Here is a 26,958-nt window from a genome sequence, read left to right as displayed (position 1 = left end):
TTAGTTCGTCTCTGATGGTTCGCACCGCACGTTAGGCCAGTCCATTTCCCTGTGGGTGGTAGGGGGGTGCCCGCACGTGAACTACGCCGTTCTGTTGCAAGAACTCGTTGAACTCCCATCCGGTGACTAGCGTGCCATTATCAGGCACTATTGTGTGTGGCAGACAGAATATACTAAATAGCGCTCGCTTGGCATTCACTGAGCTGCGCGAGGTCGCATGAGCCAGGGGAATGGCCTTAATTCCTTTACTTTGAGATTCCACGATGACAAGCATGTCGACTTCGGCCTCGCGAAGTCGACATGCAGTCGCAACCATCTTTCCTGTGTCTCTGGCCAACCGATGGGTGCTTGCGCGGGTGGCATGGGCAACGCCTGTACGCAAATGTGACCCACAGCGGCTAAGCGCACAAAATCGTGGTCCAAGCCAGGATTGTAAGAAGCCTATAAAATAAGCTTACTTATAAAATAAGCCATAGCTATAAAATAAGCCAAGCTTATACAAATAAGCTTACTAAAATCTCATTATTTTTTCAATTTCTCCCTGGTAGACCTCCACAAGATAATTTTACAATGTGCACTGGTTTGTGAAAAATGTTTTTCCACAACCTCAGACATGGTAACATAGTCATACATATCCGTCTATACACCGGTGAATTCTTACATGCATAAACACATGCATAACATACTAATACACATACATACAAACATACAAAGATACATAAATACATTAATGCATACCTGTTTATTTATATATATACTAAAACATACATATACATATATTAAAACACACACATGTAAAGAAATGCTGTAAAATGGTGTTTGAGTGGACCTTCGGAATTTTTGTGGTATGTTTTTTGTTTTGTGTTTTGTTTTGTGTTATGTATTGTGGTATGTTTTGTGGTTGTATCTGGGATGTATTCGGCTACGCCCGTGATTACAATGCCACCTAAATAAGTCAGTGTAATGTCTTTCAGCTGAATTACTGCAATACGACGATGAAAAATTTTCTTCCCTACGCCTGAAGAGGATTGAGAACCAAAGAGAGCTCCAAATGAACTACTTGGATGCATTTGATCATCTGCTTCCATTCATACCATCGGGCAAGGTAACGGTGTACTATTTCTTCCGTTTGTCAGTGCGGAATAGAACCCTTCGACAGCTAATCCTGTTAAAATAGGGTTAAGTAAACGGTTCCCGCATGTAATAATGATTACGATAGAAACCTGGAACAAATGTCGCCTGCCAGCGCCCTGACAATGTCCTATGCGTTGTATAGCAGAGGACTAGCATAAGCGTAGGGCCTAGTAATAACGTTCATGTGAAACAAGTATACAGAAAAACGGAGTGGAGTCAACGTATCTACGCATCGCGATGCGCTTGCTGCAACCACTGCTTTGCGCACTGCATTAGGTGCTATGAAGTCTTCTGCATGCCATCTCAAACATTATTTATGCTAGGCTTGCGCCCTTAGAATACTCATTTCAAGCTTTGAGAATTGTACCTAGCAAACGGGCCAGGTTAAGTTAGCTTGGAAGACTGCTCTACAATTGTATAATTTAGCATGTTATAAGCGTCAGAAACTTAAAATATAATAAAAGAAAACGAACACTGCGAAAGCACCAGAGAAATAAAACGTACGGGCTTCCACCCTTAAAATTCTTACCCGCGTACACTAAAATTAACACACCGCAGCGGCACAAGTACGGAACACCATATAATGAGCTTGGGGACACACCTGATGCATCAAACAGCGCTGTTCTCTTAACTATGCCAGAAACCAGAGAAAATACGACCGAAGAAGAGGCCACGATTTTAGTCAGTTCGATGAACGAAGGAGTAGAAGTAACCGATACGTAATTGCATTATGATACTTTTGAAGTTAGCCAATCAGCCAAGCTTGATAAATTATACTTATTTAGAAAAATATCAATTATAGTCCTGGATTGTCAGGCATTGCAACTTCCAAATATAGCATGAATATGCCGCAATGAAATCGTTTACACATACGTTCAGTCTTACAATATTCCTTCACATTCAAATCCCTTCGATAATTGACAAGTCTTGGAAGTTTAGGCTGCTTTTACAAAGTAAATATTTGTTAGTATGCCGTTCTTAAACATTGATTTGCACTAAAAAGCCATAATCGACACGCGAATTCTTATTTTTTACTTTTCCGCTGTTACTTGGATCAGTGCTTTTTTGGATCAGTCGCCATATTCTCAGCGTGCCTGGTAAGGACTTCGTTAGTCAGGTACAGCCCCTAAATTCCGCAACGCAAATCGTGCGGTCCGTGGGTCAATGGCTGAACCAGCCCGTGCGGTATAACGCCACGTAGAGAACACCGGGTTTCGATGTAATCCCACATGCCCCTCGCAGTTGAACAGCAGAGAGTCACAATAGCCGATTTATACGGAGCATAAGAGATGCAGAAAAAACTGTTTGAAGAAACAACAGAAAGTCGCCCCCTCCCGAAAGAATGCATATGAAGCGAGAGATGTTGAAAAGCAAACATTATTTTTAGCAGCACATCCGGGTGAAAGGAAATAAGCAGTGCACAAAAAGAACAAGAATTACCTCTGTGTTAGCATCAAGCTAAGAAGAAGCACGCGATTAATACAGAGCGTTGCTGGTAACAATAAACTCTGTTGAGCGATGTATAAGTGCCAGAGAAATCCGACCAAGGGTCAGTAAGCAGCGTTACGAGAGTGTCGAACTATCAATAAAAACAATACCTACAAACACCTCAAAAATTCTTCGTTGAAGGGTTTGTCAGGTGTCAGGGCACCCCATGTGATGGGATGCATGAAACCCCCCTTCACCCCCCAAAAAATTGAACCAAGAAACGGCCATTGGACATGCGCGCGTTGGAGTGCACCAATGAACAAACCCCAGCGCCTAAACCCCGAGGCATCACGGTCAAATATGGCAGTGCAATGATCACTGAATCAGAGAGCGCTTTGAAGAAGACCAGTTGCATTAGGACTATATATGCTCATGAAAATGCAAGGAGCCAATGACAGTGCGCAGCCATCAAGCCCAGAGGGGTGAAAATCCCGGAGCACAAGGACAACGGGGGAGGCAAAAACCAGGACGTGGCAGGAGCACGTGAGCTAAAAGCAAGGAACAAGCCAGGGGGACGTGACAAGGCTATCGACTATGCCTACCAAGCCTCGGCGGGAGCGGGACGACTTCGCACCGCATGCAGCATCATAGGCGCATCACGAAGCTGTGTCTTCCTGGCCCCAGCGGTGGCGGTCGGGCACCTGCAGCCAACGTCGACGCTCCGTCGACCTTCGCTTCGACGGCCCAGAAGGGCTTTCATCGTGCCGTGGCCTACCTGGGACCTCCAGCGCCCGCGGCTACCAGGGGGTAGCCAGAGGAAACGTCATGACGCGCGGAGCCCACGCTGTACAAGGAACGACCGTGAGCATCGAAAGCCGTCATCAAACTGTAGGAAACGGAGCCATGGACTAGGTTATGTATGCGCTGTGGCTCTCTTACATTTATTGCGGGTGTACAAGGCCCGGTCGGCACTTCGACAGCGGCGATGGCATGCGACTGCCCTGGCACTGGGTCGTGTTCGAACTGTTCTGTGGCGCGTGGCACGACCCACGCAGCCGGGCAAGCCGCGCTGATGCTGATGGTGGGATGATGCGGATGATGATAGTGGCGCTGCTAGAAGATGAGGTGCACGCCACTACAGAACCAAGACAATGACGGCTACCACCGGGTCACGGCCAGGCAAGGGTGCGACACGTAACTGCCGACGACTGGGGTAGGCCAGTCCAACAGTGACGCAGTCGTATGACACTAGAGCGTTTCGGTGGTAGAGAGGTCACCTACAAGGTGATTCTTTGAGAGGATTTGAACTAACGGTGTAGAGACTTTGGATTGCAGAGACTTTTCGATTTATCTTGAATCGTATTTAAGGGTTTTTAGTTAGTCATTTCAGTGGTTATTGGTTAAGTACAATTGATTATAAATGGTTCGCTCGAGGGCTTTTTCGTGTGCAATAAAAGTGTGTTTTGTCAAACTCGTCATCAAGCTTCTTGGGTCCATCTCTCTGAGCTGGTCAAGGCAATGTTACCATCCGTTTATGTAACAATAAAAACAAATGGCCAGCCTGCCAGGATATATTTATCCTCAGGAAGGATATTTCTCTCAGGCCCAGTCACGTGTCTTACTAATTGGGAGAATGGATTTAGGAAGGTTGCTGACTTGGTTCAAACTCGAGGTTTGAACAAGGGGCAGTTGTTTTAATAGTTGGATTAAAAGTGTCGTAAAGAAAGGAAAGATTCGAGGCGGTGAAAAGAACGACTGAGGCAAAAAAGACACAATGTTTAATAAAGTGGCATAGTTGGAACGAGAAAATGCAGAATTAACACGCGCCTCGATGATAAGGAGCGCGGAAAGAACGGTGAAGACGCAATACGTGAGACTGAAGGCACGTGGACCGCCGATGGCAATGAGTTACGTGAGGTAGAAAGAACGCAGGTCGCAGATCATGATGAGTCTGCGATTAAAAGAACATAAAAAACCCGCCCGCATCTTCCTATGGGGGGAACTCGAGTAAATGCGTCGCAGAGTGGTGGGGGTATCGCGTGAAGTTGCGTAATTGGGTATGGTTTGGGATTGCTTAATTCTTATTTCGTCTTTATTATTCTTATTTATTGAATGAAGGAGAAGGGAAGGCAAGGGGTGTAAAGTTAAAGTCTCTCTTTATTGCTTGGTGCCGTCAAGCAAATCGTCAAGTGAAGCGAAAACCAAGCAAAGACGCCCTTGACTGAATTTCGAACCCGCGCTCCGCCGCTGATATACACAATGCCCGCGTTCGAGAGAGAGGAGTACGGGGGAGAGACGCGCATGCGCACACTTCCGTACAGAAGCGCGCGAACTTTCCACGCACCCACCACGCCTTTATCACGTGTACGCGCCCTGCCGCGGTTACTGTTGAGCGCGACGCAGCGCACGGGTAGCTACGACGCATGCGTGCACAGACGCGCTCCCTCCGCACCGCCGCAGCTGTTGTTGAGAGCGTCGGAGCGCACGGGGTACACGCGCTCCTCCCGCACCGCCGCACGTGTTGTTGAGAGCGAGGAGGGCACGGCGGAAAGACGCCCACGTGCGCCTCGACGCGACGCGCATGCGCAGTGAGCGTGTGGACTGCGCGGACAACATCGACGAGCGACATCGCGAGCCTAAGAAATGCTCCGCATTTAAAAAACCAGCTGTTGCTTTAGACTGCCCGATGTGTAGAAAGGCGTAGTCGAGGCGAGGCAGTGAAGTGGCGAATGTGGCGCCACCGCAGGCAAGGAGCTTGCAGATGAGCCCACTGAGAATACGCCAGGCGTGGACAGATTGCGGTCGCCAAATACTATGATGACTCAGTAGATGTCACGGTCACTGAAAGTTTAATAATTGAGACGGAGGTACCTGCCACTCCGTGAACTGGCAGTTATAGCATCTCGACAGAAATCTTTATTTCTGGTGAGGTAAAAATGCCTATGACTATTCAGAGTACACTTGTCCCGCAGAAGGCCAGTGCAAATTTAGACAGCTCACCGGACAGCTAAGCGTCTGAGATTATAAACGGGGTCACCAGTGCGACGCCAAGTAAGCGTATATCAGAGCAGCTAGGGCAGCTCCGCCTGACCAAGCTCCTTCTTGTTGCTGAAGAGTCACGACTGATGAAATTTAGATTGGGCACAAGACAGGGGCTGGTCCCTGGTAAAAGGCAGTTGCCTGCACCCCATAAGTTGGCTGGGAAGCAAGGGGGCGAGAAAAAGTGCACGCGTTTACGCAATCGGGTGATACAGAGGAGGAAAAAACTTTGGGTCTTCGGAAGGTTCGACTGCATGAGGGGAGCTGTGCGAAAAGTGATGCGGGAGCTGTGAAGTTCGTATAGTTATCGCACGCTACCAAGATGACGCGCAGCAGACCAGCTAAGGCATCTAAGACGAACGGCTGCCTCTGTAATCGGCACCGCAGCCAAGGTCGTGTGGGCCACGTGATAGGCATTGAACTCTCCGGCAGTAGCCAGAGTACTAATTTCAGAGGATAGCGCAAGCGCCGACGCGCCAATTAGACACAAACGGAGAGAACGTGCGAGATTCGCGAAATCCAGAGAAAGCTGGCAGTAGGCAAGTACTGGATACAGGGCTTGGGTTATAGGCCAGTGAGAGAAGTGAACATTCACAGTGGTTCGAACAGAGACGAAAGTATTATGAAGGGTGCTGAATGTAAGAGGAGGATGAAGCCATGGGTCAAAAAACCTGATGCAGGACGCGGAGTTGACTTGGACGGGAATAGGACCCTTACTGGTTTCGAATAAGTTGTGTATTGTGGCGCAGCATGAATATTGTTTTATAGTAAAAGGGCAAGGTTGGTGTAGTTGCATATAATACAGATATGAATGAGTGAGTGACGAAGTTCGTATTGACAAATTGGGATGACGAATATTAGAATATTGATGTGTTTGACTAGGTGATGTGATCAAACAGATTGTATGAGTATGTTGGTGTAACTGCCTATAAGTTAGGTACCGAGTTGAAACGAAAAGGAATTGTAAGGGTATGAAATATAGATATAAAAGAAGTAGCTCCAATGTGCAGGTTGATTAGCGGGCGTAGGAAAAAACGTTTTGTTTTGCTGATAGAGGAAGAGTGTTACAGACTAGAGATCATGGAAGTGTTTGATTGCAGCGATGTGTAGGAGAAGAGTTGGGGTATCTAGGGTTTGAGAAAATGTGATCTTGGCAAAAGGAGTGTGAACGTTGGGTGAACATGACGTGTGGGGTCTGTGAGGAGGAGTGAACTACAAATAAGTGATAAATTGTGAAAGTGAAATGAAAGTGGAGGGAAGTGTGACCTTGGAAGTGAACAGGTGTTGTAGAACAAGCGGACATCGGCGGTCAATGGTAAGCAGCTTTTTGAGAAAAACCTCTTAGACCGGCGGGTGATTTGTCATGTGTCCGAGCACCCTTTGAGAGGGGATGCATCAAAACTGCTCAAAAGAAAAAAACCCGCCCGCATATCCCCACGGGGGAACTCGAGTAAATGCGTCGCAGAGTGGTGGGGGTATCACGTGAATGTTGCGTAATTGGGTATGGTTTGGGAATGCTTAATTGTTATTTCGTCTTTATTATTTTTATTTATGGAATGAAGGAGTAGCGAAGGCAAGGAGTGTAAAGTTAAAGTCTGTCTTTATTGCTTGGTGCCGTCAAGCAAAGCGCCAAGTCAAGCGAAAGCCAAGCAAAGACGCCCTTGACTGAATTCCGAACGCGCGCTCCGCCGCTTATATACACACCGCCCGCGTTCGAGGGAGAGGACTACGAGGGAGAGACGCGCATACGTATACTGCCGTCCACAAGCGCGCGAACCTTCCACGCACCCACCACGCCCTTATCACGTGTACACGCCCTGCTGCCGTTACTGTTGAGCGCGACGCAGCGCACTTGTAGCTACGACGCATGCGCGCACAGAAGCCCTCCCCCCGCACCGCCGGAGCTGTTGTTGAGAGCGAGGAGGGTACGGGGGAGAGACGCGCACCTGCGCCTCGACGCGACGCGCATACGCAGTGAGCATGTGGACCGCGCCGACAACATCGCGAGCCTAAGAAATGCTCCGCATTTAAAAAGGAACAAAGGTGTTACTCTAAGACACAATTAGTGTGCTATTTCGTATAAAGCGGACAGCGATGAGTTTGAGTCAGTTCTGTAAAATCGAACCGACCAGTTTGACAATTTTGTTAGCCTTGTACATGCAGCGCTCAGTTTTGCGTCTATCTAACGTGTTGGGGGTGAGCTTATTGTCTGCGATGCGCTGTGCAATTTAAGCTATTTTGTTTGTTAATAAAACTAACAATAAACTTTTCTATTCACAACTTCACTCCGTCAAGGTCTGATCTGTTTTGTTCCTCACACACTGTTTCATGTTTCAGGATCCATTAAAGCCACCGGGGTAGGCCAGCCCAATAGGGACGCAATTGCAGGACACGGCTATGACGTTGTCTTTGTAGAGAGGTCATCTAGAAGGTGATTGTTTGAGGGGACTTAAAGTAATGGTGTCAGACTTCATTGTAGAGACTTGAATTTTGTTGTGAATTGTATATTTTTTGTTTTTCGTTATCTATTTGAGGGTTATTGGTTGAGTGAAATTTGTTTATTAAGTGATTGCTTCAGGGTTTTAACTGTGCATTAATTGCGTGTTTTGTCAAACCCGCTATGGGCTTTCGTACGTCCATCTCTCCGAGCTGGTCAAGACAACCCCACCATCAGTTCACGTGACAACGTTCTTAGTGTAACTATTCGGTTCCTAGAGCAACATCTGCATTTTGTTATGGATCTTTTTTGACGTCACAAAAATGCAGTCGAACCGTTTTACCTGCTACATAAACGATTGCTGTAAGAAGGCGCGTCGATTTCATTACGTGTACGACGTCAAAGTTAAGGGCCTCTTCTGCAGCAAGGACTCATGCTACCCGGTGCGGTTTTGAACCTCGTACCACTGAATCATTTCACCAAGCGCCCAACGTTTCGCGTATCTTTCAATTACATCAGTGTAGGGTTAAAGGACTGCATGCAGGTCGTTGTCGTGAGTAACCGAGTTCTAGTGTACGAAAACAAAGTCATTTCTTTTTTCTTACCCCCTTGGTTGTAATCCGAAGAATTGAGAGGAAAACATGGTTATTCATTGTTTTGACAGGAGTAGTATTTGGAAGCAATACGGCAGAATCGGTTGACTAACATTTACTTCCGCATAGAATATGAAATTGCTTAATAAAACCCGAGCAAATTTAGGTATGCAGAGCAAATTCGGTCTTTATTGTTTGACGGCAAGCTCGTAAGTGGCCGCTTGTGTAGTTTCGCGGCGCAGTCATGCCTTGACGCAACCGAGCTAAAGACGTTTAGAAAGAAAGTTTCGCGAGATACGTCGAGCAGGAGCGCAATGGATAAAGGTACGTTGAAAGTGTTCGGGGGAGGGCAGTTTCCCGAAGCCGCCAAGGAATTTGCGACTGCCTCTTCACTGACATCTAGTGTCGACCGAGGAAGGAGATACGAACAGAGGCGAAAATTAAACCTAGCGTACTGTATTTTTTCAATTTCACAAAAAGTACAAAAGCCTAACACCTTATACGCGCTGCAGGTACAACAGTGTTTCGTGGTCAGCTCAGTCGCGTGGATCATTTAAACAGCGGCACTCTTGGCTGATGGTTGAGGCACAATTCCTAACAATCTTCGCTGTGGTCGCGCTGCTAATAGAAAGCTTGAGCACTCCCTAAGGTACTTCTATTCCGTGATTACTGTATTGGCAGAAACCTGCAGCAACGACTGCTGCTGCCCGGGGCGGTTTTGCACCTCCTACCGCTCTACCGCTGGATCAATTCACCAAGCACCCAACTTTCCGCGTAAATTTCACTTACTTCAATAAGGGCTAAAGGATGGCATGCACGTTGTGGTCGTGAGTAACCGAGTTCTAGTGTACGCAAACAAAGTGGATTCTTTTTTTCTTAACCTGTTGGGTAAACTTCGCCTGCGCGTGCCCGCACGCCAAAGAGAACGCACCCAATCTAACTAAAGGCCCCGCCGTGGTGAAGGCGGGCCGTGGAGCTAATCCCGCCACCGGAACGAATACGCAGTTGACGAGGGAAGTCCCAGACAGCCCGTTAACTATGGTACAGATGGAGCAAACGGAGCGACGAAACTCTGGAATACCCCAGATATCGCACACCATCGTCCGTTCGCGTACCACGCTATCACTTCCGGAAACGCAGCAGCCATGGGCTCTCTCCGAGATGATGGGAGTTAAAGCTGCTTTCAAATTTTACATTACGGACTTTCGGAGTTGTCGTAAAATTTTTGTATAAAATTAGTGTAATTGCTTCCAAAAACGTGGTATCTCACTACATACCAGCAGCACTGATGCCTCCCTTCGTCTCAATATACAATACGGCTACTCAAACTGGCTCCCGCTCAAATTCTTATACTTTCACCATTATATGTCACACCCGATTGAGAGCCACGACTGGGAATGCAAGAGCGCGTTTTTTTATGAGTACATTGATGTAATCTCCTCCTTCTTTCTACAACCTTTTTTTTCAGTGATCACAGGAACATAAACTTTTGAATTTATTTTGCCGCATACAAGGTGTACCTGACATCCATCGGGAGAGTATAGCATTTGTAAAAAAGTAACTTTAGGGGCGAAGCACCTTAGAACCTCGCTCTGTATGGGGCTTGGCGACCGTGTACACAATTTTGCGCATGCGCGAGGAGCAGTGGATTGAATTGGATTTAAATGGATTGTCTTGGATAAAATTGGATTGAAAGGATTTGAGTTGGACTGCATTGAATGGAAATGTATTGGACCGGAATAAATTGAATTGTATCGTATTGGATTGCATCGGAATTGTATATAGTGTACGCACGCATTGTCACTCATTTACATTCGCGAGTAGGCAATGCCACGCGTGATTTACGGTAGAAATGACCCGGAGTGCTTCGCTGACTTCTCAAGATTCACTGCATGGAGATGCGTGAATTTTTTTGCAAGACTGCTTTCGCGGTGTCCGCAGCATAGAAACAATTTTAATAGCGTCAGATATTCCGGGAAACGGTAAACATGAACAAATTGGTACAACGCCTCATGTTTTCAAAACAAAAAGATTCACTCATTATGAAAAGAACAGTTGGGCACCGTCTGTAGCGAACTGGAAAACCCCGCATGAAGATACTGCCTAAGACAAGCAAAACATGCGGACCAATGATTAGCGCCGTCTCTAAGTTCTGCAAATGTCACATTCGAAGTTGGGTGATCTCAACTAATTTTTAACCCAAGGTTGTTTTTTTTGCAGAACAGTAATAACTTCAAGAAGGTTATTTTTCATGCTGTAATTAAGGCTCTCTAGTTTTATAGAAGGTATCGGCACTCTGGTATTCCTGCACGACTTTTATTATTGGATTACACAACATTTTCGCAATTTTTTTGTGCTATCATTGGCGTACCTGATGCCTTTATTAGAACTCAATTGTCTGCCTACATAACACATAAAATAAATTATTGAGTTTGGCTGTATTCTCCAAAGTTCACAGAACCTCTTTATATAGCGTACTTCTATCTAACACAAGCAAACAGGGCACACTCGTCTAATGCAAGATAGCCTTCGAAATACTATGACTACGACGAAAAGAAACATTTAGAAGTATTGCGTTTATTCTTGGTATTACAGTTAAGCGTGTAAAACAGGGTTTGGGCGAGCTACAAAACGTTACTACCTCGAATACCGCCATGTTTTTCATTGAGGTCTTGCATTCAGATTGCAAGTTAAAATGCTTCAGGTTGCCTGTAAGGGAGCGTATATCTAAGCAAAATGTAACGAAGTGGGTGTGTCAAAGAGGGAATTGTTTTCGGAAATAGTAGACTACTTTCTCTTGCGGCTTCGATCTTGGAGCGAAAACTGACTCTGTGATTATTTGACTAAATATTAACAAGTTCGCGGAGCCTACCTTAGCTTTCGATGCTGTGAACATGACTGTAGTCCACACTGTGTTTCAACGAACCATTCTTTCTGCATATGTGCAATAATTCAGTTGTGTCACAAGGAGGGATGACGGTAGTTATTCAAATTTTTTACTCAACCTGCCCTTATAACAATTCTTTCTCTTGCTTTCAACAAACCATTAGTACATGGTTTGGTGAATGTTATTCAATACATTGATTTTCAGTTCATCAATTCGTCCCAGGGCTATAGGTGTGCCTTACCAACCTTACCAAAGGAAGGAAAATTAATCTCACCAACTGTGCTACAGTACAATCCACTGTATTCGCGATACACAATGTTTTTATTTTCCGCCCCCATTGAAACACCGGATGCTGCAATTCGTCTCAGAACCTGCAACCTTGCCCTCAGCTGAGCAGTGCCGAAGCCACTCAGCAAATGTGGAAGATTGCAAAAAGCCAGAATTATAATTGCGAACGAGAACAGGATAAAAATTCGATTAAGCAGCAAAAAATCCGGAAGATTACAATATTTTCGCTAGGAAATAAACACGACAACACGGTCACCCGTTAACAATCATTTGCTGGAAGAAAACCAATATGGATAACCTCCTTTTTTCTGGTATATATAGGTACACCAGATTCTGCTACAGAACGTATAGCATTTTGAAAATACAAAATGAATCCCGGTAAACGCGCTGTGAAGTACTTTTTGCTGTAAGTGAAGCCATATTATAAAAGATTTTCGGGCTAACCCGTTCAGGGCCTCATGTGTTTTCTGCACAAAACAATACTCTCGATTCTGGCTTCATGATTTCGACCACCATAAGCAGAACTATTTCTCTGTAAAAACACTGACATATTTCGTAGGATACAAACATAGTCTGGCCCACTGTGGGAGTAGGATTCGGAGCAGCGATCATTCGATAATGGGATGCACAGTAGGGTTCCAGAACTTAACTGTATTTCCCCACAGTAGTTAGATGTAGCTGAGAGGATTTCTATTGCCTTACGGAAGCATGCCATTTCACCTACAGACACAACAACAACAAACGAACATATATTGATATTTATGGCTCAACTGGAACTTTTTTAGGGTGGTTCGCGAGCGGCAAATGAAGCATGTGCAAAGTATATAATCCATAGCTCGCATAATGACCGCGATGGATATCCACCAAAGACAAAAAAGTGCTTTCAATCTATGAGTAAATATCGTAGCCAGAATGCGTTTTTTCCTACGTGTTTTGGGATTTTAACCTGACCGAAAATATACATGGCAGAGGCGGCAAAGAACAATTCGAATGTTCAATCCGATATTTGAGGTTTTGAAGCAATCAAAACCTTTTCAATCCGATATTTGAGGTTTTCAAGCAATCAAATATGACGCACAAAACTCACGCATTAATTTTGTTGTGGACGCTCTTCGCGCAGACAGCTACATAAATTTAATGTTGATTACACAAACAAAGTTTACTTGGAAACTGCACAGCATGAACTGTCTGTGTTTGTGACGTGCGCTCTGCACTCATCCAGTTTTCTCTTTGATGAGTATATTCAGAAAAAACACAAATCTCTTTACCTAATTAGGTGTACAATTAGTTATTTCTTGTATTGAACAGATGACAATAACTTTGTGTCAACTTTACAAGAAGCTAGAGGGCTCGTCTACGGCTGATTTTTGAGGTAAAATGATGACTGGACAATTGAAATTTACCAAATCGACGAACCATAGGAAATTTCTGGGCACCTTTTATTTGTACTGCAAAATGTTATCGCACAACAAAATGGTTGCGTACGATATTTTTTTATAAATGCCCTCATGTGAAAGCGGCAAACACACTGGTAATGTTAACCTAGAAACATACAAACTAATATTCAGAATGGGCATTAATCGCTGGCTGAGGCAAATGATGCACTCCCCGATATAAAAGTTTTCTTTGGAGAACGCTGTGGCAAAGAAAATGTCACACAGTTAAACAAAATACAGTTTATGCAAGTGACGTTGGCGAATAATTTAATAATGGTCAAATGGGCGTGTAGAGCTCAATCCCACGGCCATAATTATACTGAATGGCCAAGCAGTACTAATCACAATGATGACCACCACTGCCACATGTAAGATGAACTGGCGCATATTCTGCAAGACAAGTTTATTCCAACTGTCCATGCGCAACGTTCTTTCCTGGTTATTGCCTCACACAAACTATTTTTCCTTGAGAATAACGTCTGGTTTATAATGGGTTGGTGTTCTCTATCCTTAGCAGCTACACTGTGGAACACAGTAATCACCGGGATATCAACTTTCGGATCTACTTGGCCCCATATAAGGTCTACATGGCATCCATCGCAAAGGAGTAGCATTTGTAAAAAAAATACATTTAGGGACGAAGCACCTTATGATCTCGCTCTGTGCGGGGCTTGGCGTTCTTCTACAAAGTTTTGCGCATGCGTGAGGAGCATTGTAATTGGATAGGATTGATTTGGATTGCATTAACTTGGATTGGCTTGGATTGAAATGGTTTGGGTTGGATTGAATTATATTGAAGTGAATTAGAGTGGAATAAATTGAATTGTATCGGATTGAATTACATTGGAATTGTATATGCTTTACGCACGCATTGTCACTCGTGTACATGCGCGAGTGGGCAATGCCACGAGTGATTTATGGTAAGAACGATCCGCTGTGCTTCGCTCACTCCTCATGATTCACTTTGTGGAGATGTGGGAATTTTTTGCGAGACTGCTTTCGCAATGTAGGCAACAAGAATTATATTGAATAGAGTAAGATATTTCGGGAAACGGTATACAAGAACAATTTGGTACAAGGGATGATGTTTTGACAACAATAAAGACCTCTCATTTTCAAAAGAACAGTTGAGCCCACTCTGCCTACGAACATGAAAACTCCGCATGAAGATACTGCCTAAGACAGGCAACAAATGCGTAGCTGTGATCAGTGCAGTCTTCAAGTTCGGTAGAATATCATCTGTTGAAGTTGGCCTGATCTTAACCATTTTTTATTCCAAGCTTTTTTCCTTGCAGAACAGTATTAACTTCAAGAACGTTCCTTTTCTTGCCATTAATTGAGATTGTCCATTTTTACAGAAGGCACCGCGACACTGATATACCTCCATGGCTTCTAATTGAATTACGCAACATTTTTGCTTTTTTCTAGCGTTTTCATTGACGTACGTGATGCCTATATTTTAGCTCACTTGTCTCCCTACATAAGACAAAAAAATAAATTTATGCGTTTTGTCATATTGTTCGAAGGACACACAAGGTGTTTTTTATATGAAGTGTTTGCGTTAACAGTGATGGCGTACTTCTATCTAGCGTACTTTAATCAAACTGAAGCAAACAGTGCGCACTCGTGTAATGCAGAACAGCTTTCAAAATACTATGACAACGGCCAAAAGAAACATTTCAGAGTATTGCGCTTAAAGGAGCCATGAAGAGAAAACAAAAGTTTGTTTTATTCGAAAGATTAGGTGTTTCATAGTACCCCAAGCGCTTTCCCGGAAGCAAATGATGCTTTATTCACTGATAAATAAGGCAATTTAAGCCAAAATTTTAAATCTCCCGCTAAAATTGAACATTCCGTGACGTGTACAATGGCGTCATAGAGCCGGTCCATGAAACAGATACTTAGTATGTCGACTCCATATAGCACCCACACGCGGGAGTCGATCGAGACGGCGGCCATTTTAAAAATACTAGTAAAACCTAGTGCACCCGCAGCCCTAGTCATGGAATCGCCTGATCCGGAGAACAAAACTCTCGCCGAGGAGCTCGGGCTTGCATTTAACAACCTCACACCACAAAAACGCTCAATGCTTCTAAGTGCACGAGCGGCAAGAGTTGTGGGAAAAGCGGTGGACGTGAAAGCGACCATTCCGCGATAGCCACAACAGACGAACGCCCAGCCGTCGGCACCGCTGCCTCGTCAGCCCCGTCGCGACGGACGAATATAGACTGGTACGTATGTGCCGTATTTTGATTACGGTTAATAATAGTTCAATTTCAGTAGCAGTATCACTTATGCCAGTTGGCCGGTGTCGTGTATGGAAAGCCGTTCGCGCGAGCTCTCTGCTTCGACCAGAAAGATACGAGCGTCAATGCGCGGTGTTTACGGCATTTTTTTCCCCAAGGTCAGAGCGATTTGACGAAGTCGGCAACGAGCGCCAGCATGTTCCAGGAGTGAGCTAACGTAAGGGTCCCTGCCGTAACTGAACAAACTGAAGTTTTCAGTGGTTGTAAACTGGAAACGAGCTCGTAACGACAGCAGCAAACCAACACCATTCGAAACTTACGCGACGACTGGCACTATCTCGTCGCTTCTTGCTGTTCCTTACGCCCCTCGTTTCTATTTTTACCTTTGCTGGTTGGCGATATGACGGCCAACCTCCTGTGAAGGGATTACGATACGAAGCAAGGTCGCGGCTGTGCGTGCTGGATCGGTTCGTTGGCCCCGAAGAGCCTCGAACCCGAAAATTCGTCTGCGCGACGGCGAGATGTCGAGCTCGGCCGGCGCGCTAGTTTCGTACGCATTGGCGCACACGCTTGCGAGTTCGTTCGGACCTTCAACCGTTTACTCCACCGTTCTTTGTCATAAAAAGAATGTGCAGTATGTTTCACGGGCATTTAGCTCGCTATGCAAGCTGTAAGCCCTGCCTAACATGCGTTTGCTTTTGCCGGCCTCCGCCAATCGCAGAGCTTAGCCCATGTGACGGCATAGGTTCTGTTGCGGGAAATGAGCTGGTGGGTCGCATGACCATTCCCGTTTTTCCTAATTATGTAGCTTATTTGAGCGAAGTTTGCGTTATAAGTGGTGTCGTTATGGTTCTAACGAGGCAATCTTTCGAATGAACCAAACTTGTGTTTTCTCTTCATGGCTCCTTTAATACTGGTGTTACAGTGAAGTGTGTAAAACTGGGTTTTTGCCGCCTTCAAAACGTGACAACCTCGAAAACCACCTTGTTTTACATTCCTGCATTGCATTCTTAATGCCTGCTAAAATTGCTTCAAGTCGCCAGTAATGGAGCTTACCTGTAAGCAAAATCGAACGACGTGGCAATGTTATTGAAGGAATTTTTTTCAGAAATAGTAGACTAGTTTTGTTTACGGCTTCTACCTTGGAGAGAAAACTGACTCTGTGATTATTTGACTAAATATTAACAAGTAGGCACGCCCTATCTTAGCCTTGGATGCTGTAAGCATGGCTAGATTCTGCCCTGTGTTCTAATGAACCATTATTTGTTGACAAGTGAATAATTCTGGTGTCTCACTAGGAGGGATGAGGGTAGTTATGCAAACTTTATACTCATCCTGCCCTTATACAAATTCTTTCTCTAGCTTTTAAGAAACAATCTGTACGTGGGTAGATGAATGTTATTCAGCGCATTGATTTTCAGTACATCAATTCGTCCCACGGGTAGAGATGCGCCTTACCAACAATAAGATATTGTCAGCAACTGTGCGCCTCTACCATCCGCTGTATTCGCACCAAAACAATGATTTAATCTTTCGCCTCCATGAAACACCAGACGCTGCAGTTCTTCTAAGAACCTGCAACCTTGCCCTCAGCTGAGCAGTGCCTTACCATTGAACCAATGCGGCACATTGTAAACATCCCGAATTTTAATTGCGAATAAGAACAGGTTAAAATTCAATTTAGAACAGCAAATCCGGAAGATTAAAAAATATGCGCTAGGAAATAAACACGACGACACGCTTACCCTTTAACGTACCTTAACTGGAAGACAACCCATACGAATAACCTCCTATTTTCTCGTATTTAAACGCGGTGCACAAAACTTCGCAACAGAGCTTATGGCATTGTGAAAATACCGAAATAAATACCCGTAAACCAACTCTGAAGTACTTCTTGTTGTAATTGAAGCGATATTTAAAAAAAATTCGGGCTAACCTGTTCAGCGCCTCATGTGTTTTCTGAACAAAACAAAAATATCGATTCTGGATACGTGGTTTCCACTACAATAAACAGCAACTATTTCTCCGTAAAAACAGTGTCACATATTTTGTAGAATATGGACCTAGTATTGCGCAATGGGAGTGAGATTTGGAGAAGCGATCATAGGATGGTTAGATTCAAGCCAAGGTCCCAGAACTGAACAGTATTTCCCCACAGTAGTTACATGCAACTGAGAAGATTTCCGTTGCCTTTGGAAGTATGTAATTTCCCCTACAGAGACAAAAACAACAAACGAACATCTATTGAGATGTATTGCTCAACTCGGTGATTCTTAGGGCTGTCCGAGTGCTGCAAATGAAGCATGTGCCGAGTAACCCATAGGGGGCTCAAAGCCGCGAGCGACATCCGCCAGAGACAAATGGAAAAGCTGCTTTTAATCTATAAATAAATACTTTAGCCTGAATGCGTTTTTTTTCAACTTGCTTCGGTAATATAACATGACCGAAAATATACACGGCAGAGGGTGCAAAGAAGAATTCGAAATAACGCAACTTAAAATCTGAAGACGCACACAAATGCTCCAAAAACGCCCAGAACCACAATGTAAGACTCGGAGAAACACGTTCTGTTGATACATGCTTCTATCTAAGCACCGCAAATATACAACAAAAAAAAACGAAAGGGAAAAGAAATAGGACCCGAAAAGATTAGGGCCCAATTACTTTCGCACCTGTTTCTTTTCAAATTTTTGCGCGCATTAATTATTTTGGAAGTTTCCACTCCGATATTTCTGGTTTTGAAGCAATGAGATATGACGGACTAAACTTACTCATTGATTTTGTTGTTGACGCTGCTCGCGCAGACAGCTACATAAATTTGATGTTGACTACACAAACAAAGTTTACTTGGAAACTGCACAGCGTGAACTGTCTGTGTTTGTGACGTGCGCTTCTGCACTCATCCAGTTTTCTCTTTGATGAGGATATTCAGAAGAACACAAATCTATTTACCTAATCAGGTGTACAATTAGTTATACCTTGTATTGAAGAGATGACAATTACTTTGTGTCAACTTTACAAGAAGCTAGAGGGCTTGTCTACGGCTGATATTTCAGATAAAATGATGACTGGACAATTGAAATATACCAAATCAATGAACCATAGAAAATTTCTGGACACCTTTTATTTGTACTGCAAAATGTTATCGCAAAACAAAACGGTTGCGATTGATATTTTTTTTATAAATGCCCTCATGTGAAAGTGGCAAACACACTGGTAATGTTAACCTAGAAACATACAAACTAATATTCAGAGTGGGCATGAATCGCTGGCTGAGGCACATGATGCCCTCCCGGATATAAAAGTTTTCTTTGGAGAACGCTGTGGCAAAGAAAATGTCACACAGGTAAACAAAATACAGTTTATGCAAGTGACTTTGGCCAATAACTTAATAATGGTCAAATGGGCGTGTAGAGCTCAATCCCACGGCCATAATTATACTGAATGGCCACGCCGGACTAATCACAATGATGACCACCACTGCCACATGTAGGATGAACTGGCGCATGTTCTGCAAGACAAGTTTATTCCAACTGTCCATGTGCAACGTTCTTTCCGGGTTATTGCCTCACACCAACTATTTTTCCTTGCGAATAACGTCTGGTTTATAATGGGTGGGTGTTCTCTATCCATAGCAGCTACAATGTGGAACACAGTAATCACCGGGATTTCAACTTTCGGATCCACTTGGCCCCGTATAAGGTCTACATGGCATCCATCGCAAAGGAGTAGCATTTGTAAAAAAATACGTTTAGGGACGAAGCACCTTAGGACCTCGCTTTGTGCGGGGCTTGGCGTTCTTCAACACAGTTTTGCGCATGCGTGAGGAGCATTGTAATTGGATAGGATTGATTTGGATTGCATTAACTTGGATTGGCTTGGATTGAAATGGTTTGGGTTGGATTGAATTGGATTGAACTGAATTACAGTGGAATAAATTGAATTGTATCGGATTGAATTGCACTGGAATTGTATATGCTGTACGCACGCATTGTCACTCGTGTACCTGCGCGAGTGGGCAATGCCACGAGATATTTGTGGTAAGAACGATCCGCTGTGCTTCGCTCACTCCTCATAATTCACTTTGTGGAGATGTGGGAATTTTTTTTGCAAGACTGCTTTCGCAATGTAGGCAACAAGAAATAATTTGAACAGAGTAAGATATTTCGTGAAACGGTATGCATGAATAATTTGGTACAACGGATGATGTTTTAACCACAAAAAACATCTCTCATTTTCAAAAGAACAGTTGGGCCCACTCTGCCTACGAACATGAAAACGCCACATGAAGATACTACCTAAGACTAGCAAAAAATGCGTACCAGTGATCAGTGCTTTCTTTAAGTTCTGTAGAATGTCATCTATTGAAGTTGCCCTGATCCTAACTATTTTTAATCCAAGCTTTTTTGATTGGAGAACAGTATTAACTTCAGGAGCAGTATATTTCTTGTCGTAGATGGAGATTGTCAATTTTTACAGAAGATACCGCATCTGGTATACCTCCACGGCTTCTAATCAGAATATGCAACATTTTCGCATTTTTTTCTAGCGTTTTTATTGACGTATGTGATGCCTATATTTGCACTAACTTGTCTCCCTACATTACACACAGACACAAATATATTAATGTGTTTGGCCGTATGGTTAGAAAGCCATACAATCTTTTTTTCGGTGAAGTTTTTTCGTTAAAATTGATGGCGTACTTCTATCTAGCGTACTTCTGTCTAACTCAAGGCAACAACGCACACTCCTCTAATGCAGAACAGCTTTTAAAATACTATGACTACGGCCAAAAGAAATATTTCGGAGTATTCGGGTAATTCCTCGTGTTACAGTGAAGTGTGTAAAACTGGGTTTTTGCCTGCTACAAAACGTGACAACCTCAAATACCACCTCGTTTTGCATTCCTGCCTTGCATTTATAATGCAAGCTAAAAATGGTTCAAGTTGCCAGTAATGGAGTCTACATGTAAGCAAAATCTAAAGAGGTGGCAATGCCAAAGAAGGAATAGTTTTCGGAAATAGTAACTAGTGTTTCTCACGGCTTCTATCTTGGAGCGAAAACTGACTCTGTGAATATTTGACAAAACATTAACAAGTACGCATGCCCTACCTTAGCCTTCGATGCTGTGAGCATGACTGGATTTCGTCCTGTGTTTCAATGAACCGTCATTTGTTGACGTGTGCAATAATCCTGGTGTCTCATTAGGAGGGTTGACGGTAGTTATGCAAACTTTTTACTCATCCTGCCCTTATACAAATTCTTTCCCTTGCTTTTAGTCAACAATCTGTACGTGGGTTGATGAATTTTATTCAGCACATTGTTTTTCAGTTAATCAATTCGTCCCACGGGTATTGGTTTGCCTTACCAAACACGAATTAATCTCACAATGTGTGCCTTTACGATCCACTATATTTTCTATACACAATGATTTCATTTTTGGCCTCCATGGAAACAGCAGATGCGGCAGTTCTTCTTAGAACCTGCAACATTGCCCTCAGCTGAGCAGTGCCTTAGCCACTGACCCAATGTGGCACAATGTAAAAAGCTCGAATTTTAATTGCGAATTAGAACAGATTAAAAATTCGATTAAAAACAACAAATCCTGAAGATTACAAAATTTGCGCTACGAAATAAACACGACGACACTGTTACCCTTTAATGATCATTTACTGGAAGACAACCAATACGAATAACTTCCAATTTTCTGGTATTTATACGTGGTACACAACACTTCGAAACAAAACCTATAGCATTTAGAAAATACAGAAATAAAAGCCCGTAAACCCACTGTGAAGTATTTATTGTTCTAAGTGAAGTCATGTTATAAACGATTTTCGAGGTAACCTGTTCAGGGCCTCATGTGTTTTCTGCACAAAACAAAAATCTCTATTCTGGATAGATGCTTTCGACTACAATAAACATCAACTAATTCCCCGTAAAAACAGTGCCGCAGATTTTATAGAATATGCACCTAGTATGGCCAACAATGGGAGTTTGATTCGGAGAAGCGATCATAGGATGGTTAGATGCATGGCAGGTCCCAGAACTGAACACTATTTCCTCACAGTAGTTACATGCAACTGAGAAGATATGCGTTGCTTTAGGGAAGTATGTAATTTCCCCTACAGACACAACTACATACAAACATTGATTGAGATGAATGGCTTCACTGGGCGATTTTTAGGGAGGTCCGTGTGCTGCAAATGTAGCATGCGCACAGTATAATTAGAGTATATTAGGCTACTTATAGGTCGCCTAAAGCATGCGAGCGTCATCCGCGCGAGACAAACAGAAAAACTGCTTTTAGTTTATGACTAAATATTGTAGCCTGAATGCGTTTTTTCCTACGTGTTTCGGGAATATAACCTGATCGAAAATACACACGGCAGAGGCTGCAAAGAAGAATTCGAATATAACCCAACTTGAAAGCTGAAGTAGCCCAGAAACACTCCAAAAACGACCAGAACCACACTGTAATATTAGGAGAAACATGTTCTGTTCATACATGCTTCTAGCTACGCCCCGCAAATATAGAACAAAAAGAATGTCCGAAAGAAAAAAAAAACGTACGACGAGAATAGATTAGGGCCGGATTACTTTCGCACCACTTTTTTTTTATATTTTAGCACGCATTTGTTGTTCTGGACCTTTTCACTCCGAAATTTTCGGTTTTAAAGCAATCAAATATGACGCACAAAACTTACGCATTGATTTTGTTTTGGACGCTGCTCGGGCAGACAGCTACATACATTTAATGATGTTTACACAATCAAGGTTTACTTGGAAACTGCACAGCGTCAACTGTCTCTGCTTGTGACGTGCGCTTCTGCACTCATCCAGCTTTCTTTTTGATGAGGATATTCAGAAGAACACAAATCTATACACCTAATTAGATGCACAATTAGTTATAACTTGTTTTGAACAGATGATAATTACCGTAAGTCATTTTTAAAAAGAAGCAAAATGCCTCGTCCACGGCTCATATGTAAGGTTAAATGGTGACTTGATCATTGAAATGCTTCACGTCAGTGAAATTCTGGTCATCTATAGTTTGTACTGCAATGTATTATCTGAAAACGAAATATTTGTGGTCAATATTTTATAAAAATCATCTAATAGTGGCTCGCACAAGGTTAATGTTAATCAAGAAAAATACGACATATTATTCATAATGTGCGTGAACCGATGCCCTCGATGCCCCCGATGCCCTCTTCTATAAAGTTTTCTATACAGAATGCGAAGGCTAACAGAAGGTCATACAGGTAAAAAGAATTCAGTTTATGCAATTGACCTTGGAGATGAATTTATTAGTGGTCAAATGGGCATCAAGAACACAAAAGCCCGGCCATCATTACACTGAATGGTGACGCTGAACTAATTACAATGATGACCAGCTCTGCCGCATTGCAGATGAAGTGGCATATAATCACAAGAACACTTTAGTTCCCCTCTCCCTGCGCAATGGTATTTCCAGTATAGTGCCTCCAAACAGTTATTTTCCCTTCCGAGAAACGTCAGGTTTATAATGAGAGGGTGTTTTCTATCCTTAGCATCTACACTCTAGAACACAGAAAGTTCAGGCAAAATAAGCACTAATCGCATTTATTTCATAACCGTCTTTTGATTGTGAAAATGGCATTATAATCCCGGGTTTCTGTTTGCGGGCGAAATGCAAAGTTTTTTTTTTATTCTGGGGTATACTCAAAATTGCCTAATCATATCCCTTTCAGTTGTGCTGATGTATGATCATGTCGACAAGCTTTCAGTGCGCAACCAAAATATTTTTTAGCTTGGTAAAGCCTCCTTTTTGTATCGCATCTGCACCTTTTATTCCAGGCGAAAAAATTGGGCCAGTGTTATTTTTAAGAAACAATGATGTTCTATATTGGGCTGAGTAAGAAATATGCATAGGGCCGTTGTGACGTCAATGGCCTGAACAGATAGCCACGCGAGTTGCACACATGCGAGGGACAAGCAAATCCACAGCAGGCGCATTTATCCCCACTCTCTGGCTGGCGTTATCAAGTTACCACAACTAGTCCCTTCTTCAACTTAGGAATCAGTTCACTAGCGAAACTCTTTGTTGGTTAAGGTATGATGGCTAATGTACGCTTTTGCCACGACTAGGCGCTTGTTTCTCTGTATTGTTAGCGAACTGATCACTCTAGTACGAGGGGAAGTTACTTCGAAGGGAACTAAAGCCTCCGGAGCCCAATGGGGTATTTACTCTGGCATGGTCACTCGGATCATATTTTCGCGAACGTGGAACAGGTTGGAAGAGCGCTGCATGTGATGGTGTGTGCATGAAGGCACTGCAGATGCCGAAGGAGTCTGCTCCGCTGGACGAACTAGTAGTTCAAGTCATCCTTGTAGTACACTTCGGTAGATGTACCATAACATTGACATTTCGTGTTATCGCCATGTGAAAACCGAAACTTGTTGTGCAATTCCACAGCGCACGTCACCGCACAGACAACTCGAGGTAACACTGCCTCCTGCCACGAAACATGTTATCGCCCAATCTTTTCCATTAGGCGCTGTCACCAACACAAAACAGACGTTTACCATGACGGCACTGGTGTCACTGTTCTGGGACTGCTCTTCCACCCGCATACGATAAAGAAAACTGTTTCTGCTAAGAAAATTGCATGCGTGCTTGCCTTTTCAAAGACGTGCCAATTCGATTGCCCAGGAAGAGTACTGGGGGTGTGGCGATATGCACAAGAAAAATCTTCAATGCGTGCTTTAAATGAACGACTTGAGTACATTTGCTACAAACCGCCTAATGATTATGATTTCACGCTAATGGCCTTAATTCCCTCGAAAGGCGTTGCTTGAGATATTTGTGGGAAACATTTGCCTTGCAGTGGACACAAGTAAGCTTACAATGTTACATCTATATAAGAAAGACTACGCAGTCAAGAAGACCAAGGAAGGCAGAGGGGAAGAAAGTGAGGTGTAATTTATTATCCCTTGAACACAAGCACACATTTGAGAAATCGAAAGGAAGTGGAGAAAAACATGCCCTCCGGGTGGTATCCAAACTCACGACCTCTAGCGTACGCGTCGGTGCTGGGCTTCCCTCCCCTTGCTCCGGTATATACGGTATGGTATTTGTTTAATCGTTTGGGGGTGGTATAGCACTAGCATAACGTAAGTATATATATAACGTAAGTAAATACGGAGGCACAACAGAAAAACACAAAAAAATAAATTTTGCGACGTGTCATCAAGAGAGCTTCCCTTAGTCCAGTCCGACGGAATTGGAATAGGTTCGTGTATAGCGCCGGTGCTTTCTGACATATTTTTGGCACAAGGCAACCGCATTTTGGAAAGTGTATTACCAGATTTGCATGTGCAGAAATGCTTCCGGTATGTGGATGATTTTTTGGTTTGCTTAATGCCAGGTACTGACATTGAAAGTAGCATCCCTCCAATCATTGCAGCATTTGAGTCTGCGCACCAGGGCCTTGATTTCACATATGAAAAACCTGTCAATGACGCCATTCAATTCCTTGACATTAACTTGAAGACAGGACTGTCACACACGTGTTGGTGCTATCGCACGAGAGGAGAGAAGGCGCTGCTGCCATACGATTCGGCGCACTCAAAGTTAATTAAGAGAGCCATAGCCACTTCTTGCATGTCGCAAGCCATCAAAAAATCCTGCGAACACAGAGTCACTGAAAGTCTATCTTTTCAAATTGACCGTCTAACAAAAAGTGGGTTCACTAATCAAGTACTTGTCTCTGTTGCAGAAACTGTTAAAACCAGTGGTAAAGAAGATTAACACAGAGAAAGACAGCAAAAAACCAAAGAAGCAGCCGACCGTTCTGCAGTACATCCACAAATTTTCCCACAGGTTAAAGAAGGTTGGCACGAGGCATGATGTCCCGGTTGTTTTTTCTGCTCCCAAAAAACTAAAAATGCTGTGAAAGATGACTAACAAAACCAGAGATGCTAAACAAACAGGATGTGGCATTAGCAACACGAGTAAGTTGGTCGCATGCTGCTCGGGGGTTGTCTATAGGATACCTTTGTCATGCAAGAAGGCATACATTGGCCAAACTGGACGCTGCGTTAACGAACGACTCAGAGAACACAACAATATGTGCAAGCAAGTCTCAGCCCCAGGACACTTGGCTGCCCACTGCGCCAGACATAGGTGCTCTGCGAAATTCGAAAGCACCACGATCCTCTCTGAATCTTCAGAAACGATCACCCGCGAGATATGGGAAGCTTACGCCATCCGAAAAGAAAAAGACTATATCAGTTCGCCATCGATTGTACTGTCGACAACTGAGATGGCACTACTTGACAGTTCGTAGGCAAGCGCATGCGCATGACAAATATTGTATTCATTTTCAGCGAGACTGATTAACTCCACCTTTCACGTCATCTGAATTTTTTCCTTTATAAGTTGTGTTTGTTGTGATTAATAAATCAGTTGGTAGTGTGCAGTCCAGTTGTGTGTAATTCGTCGTCCTTGTCCAGCCTAGCGCCAGCAATGTTCCGAGGAAGTAACCCTCCCTCACAGAAGTTTTTGTATAAAGGCGAAATATGAAAAAAAAATACAGCCCTGAAGAAGGAGTTCCTAACTCGAAACGGTTGGCAACAAAAATGGGAAACATCTCAGTCGACTTCTTTCACTATATATATATATATATATATATAGAGAGAGAGAGAGAGAGAGAGAAAGAGAGAGAGAGAGATAGAAAGAAATAGGGAGATATTCTGTTAAACAGGGCACATATTTGAGAAATCGAAAGGAAGTGGAGAACAACATGCCGCCGGGTGGGATCCATGTAACTGCACTATGATGAAATAAATTCCCGTTGCCTTTATGTGAGTAAACCTTCTTTGTTATTGTTGTTGCTGGATATCTGAATCTTTACTTATTATATATATATATATATATATATTTATATACATATATATAAATATATTTATATATATATATATATATTTATATATATATAAGACAGAAATTAGAATTGGCAGTCAAGAAGACCTCGGAAAGCAAAGGGGAGGATGTAGTAGCTCAAGATAAAGAATTTGGAAAATAGGAAAGTGCAGAAAAAAATGCCCGCCGGGTGGGGCCTAACCCATGTCCTCCAGAATACCGGTCTGGTGCAATCGGTCGCCCCAGACTGGTATTCTGGAGGTCGTGGGTTCGGATCCCACCTGGCGGGCAGTTTTTCTCCACTTTCTTATTTTCCAAATTCTTTATCTTGAGCTACTACATCCTCCCCTTTGCTTTCCGAGGTCTTCTTGAATGCCAATTCTTATTTCTGTCTTATTTTCAACGAGCCCCTCATTTCCTATTCTGATTCGCTATATATATATATATATACATATATATAAATAGTAAATGAGGAGCTCGTTGAGGAAAATACAGAAGGACAGGTCGGCAGTCTTCAACGCCTTTGGCGTTGAGGACTGCCGACCTATTTTTCGGTATATATAA

At 43.4% G+C, this 26,958-nt stretch overlaps 1 long non-coding RNA gene across 1 annotated transcript in view; it reads left to right on the top strand.

Annotated features, from left to right (window-relative positions):
• LOC144149464 (uncharacterized) overlaps positions 1 to 25,939 on the top strand; it is a 43,695-nt gene extending 17,756 nt beyond the window's left edge. Inside the window, exons 3-4 of the long non-coding RNA XR_013318313.1 lie at positions 975 to 1,105; positions 25,250 to 25,939. This is a non-coding gene — a long non-coding RNA (uncharacterized LOC144149464). The remainder of the gene's footprint in view (positions 1 to 974; positions 1,106 to 25,249) is intronic.
• The last annotated feature ends 1,019 nt before the right edge of the window (positions 25,940 to 26,958 follow it).

This window comes from Haemaphysalis longicornis, unplaced genomic scaffold, assembly GCF_048455015.1.
Source record: "Haemaphysalis longicornis isolate Haplotype H1 unplaced genomic scaffold, Haemaphysalis longicornis Haplotype H1 scaffold_8, whole genome shotgun sequence".
Taxonomy (NCBI): Eukaryota; Metazoa; Arthropoda; class Arachnida; order Ixodida; family Ixodidae; genus Haemaphysalis; species Haemaphysalis longicornis.
The sequence above is the reverse complement of the archived record's forward strand: the minus strand, read 5'-3'. Positions and strand labels throughout refer to the sequence as shown.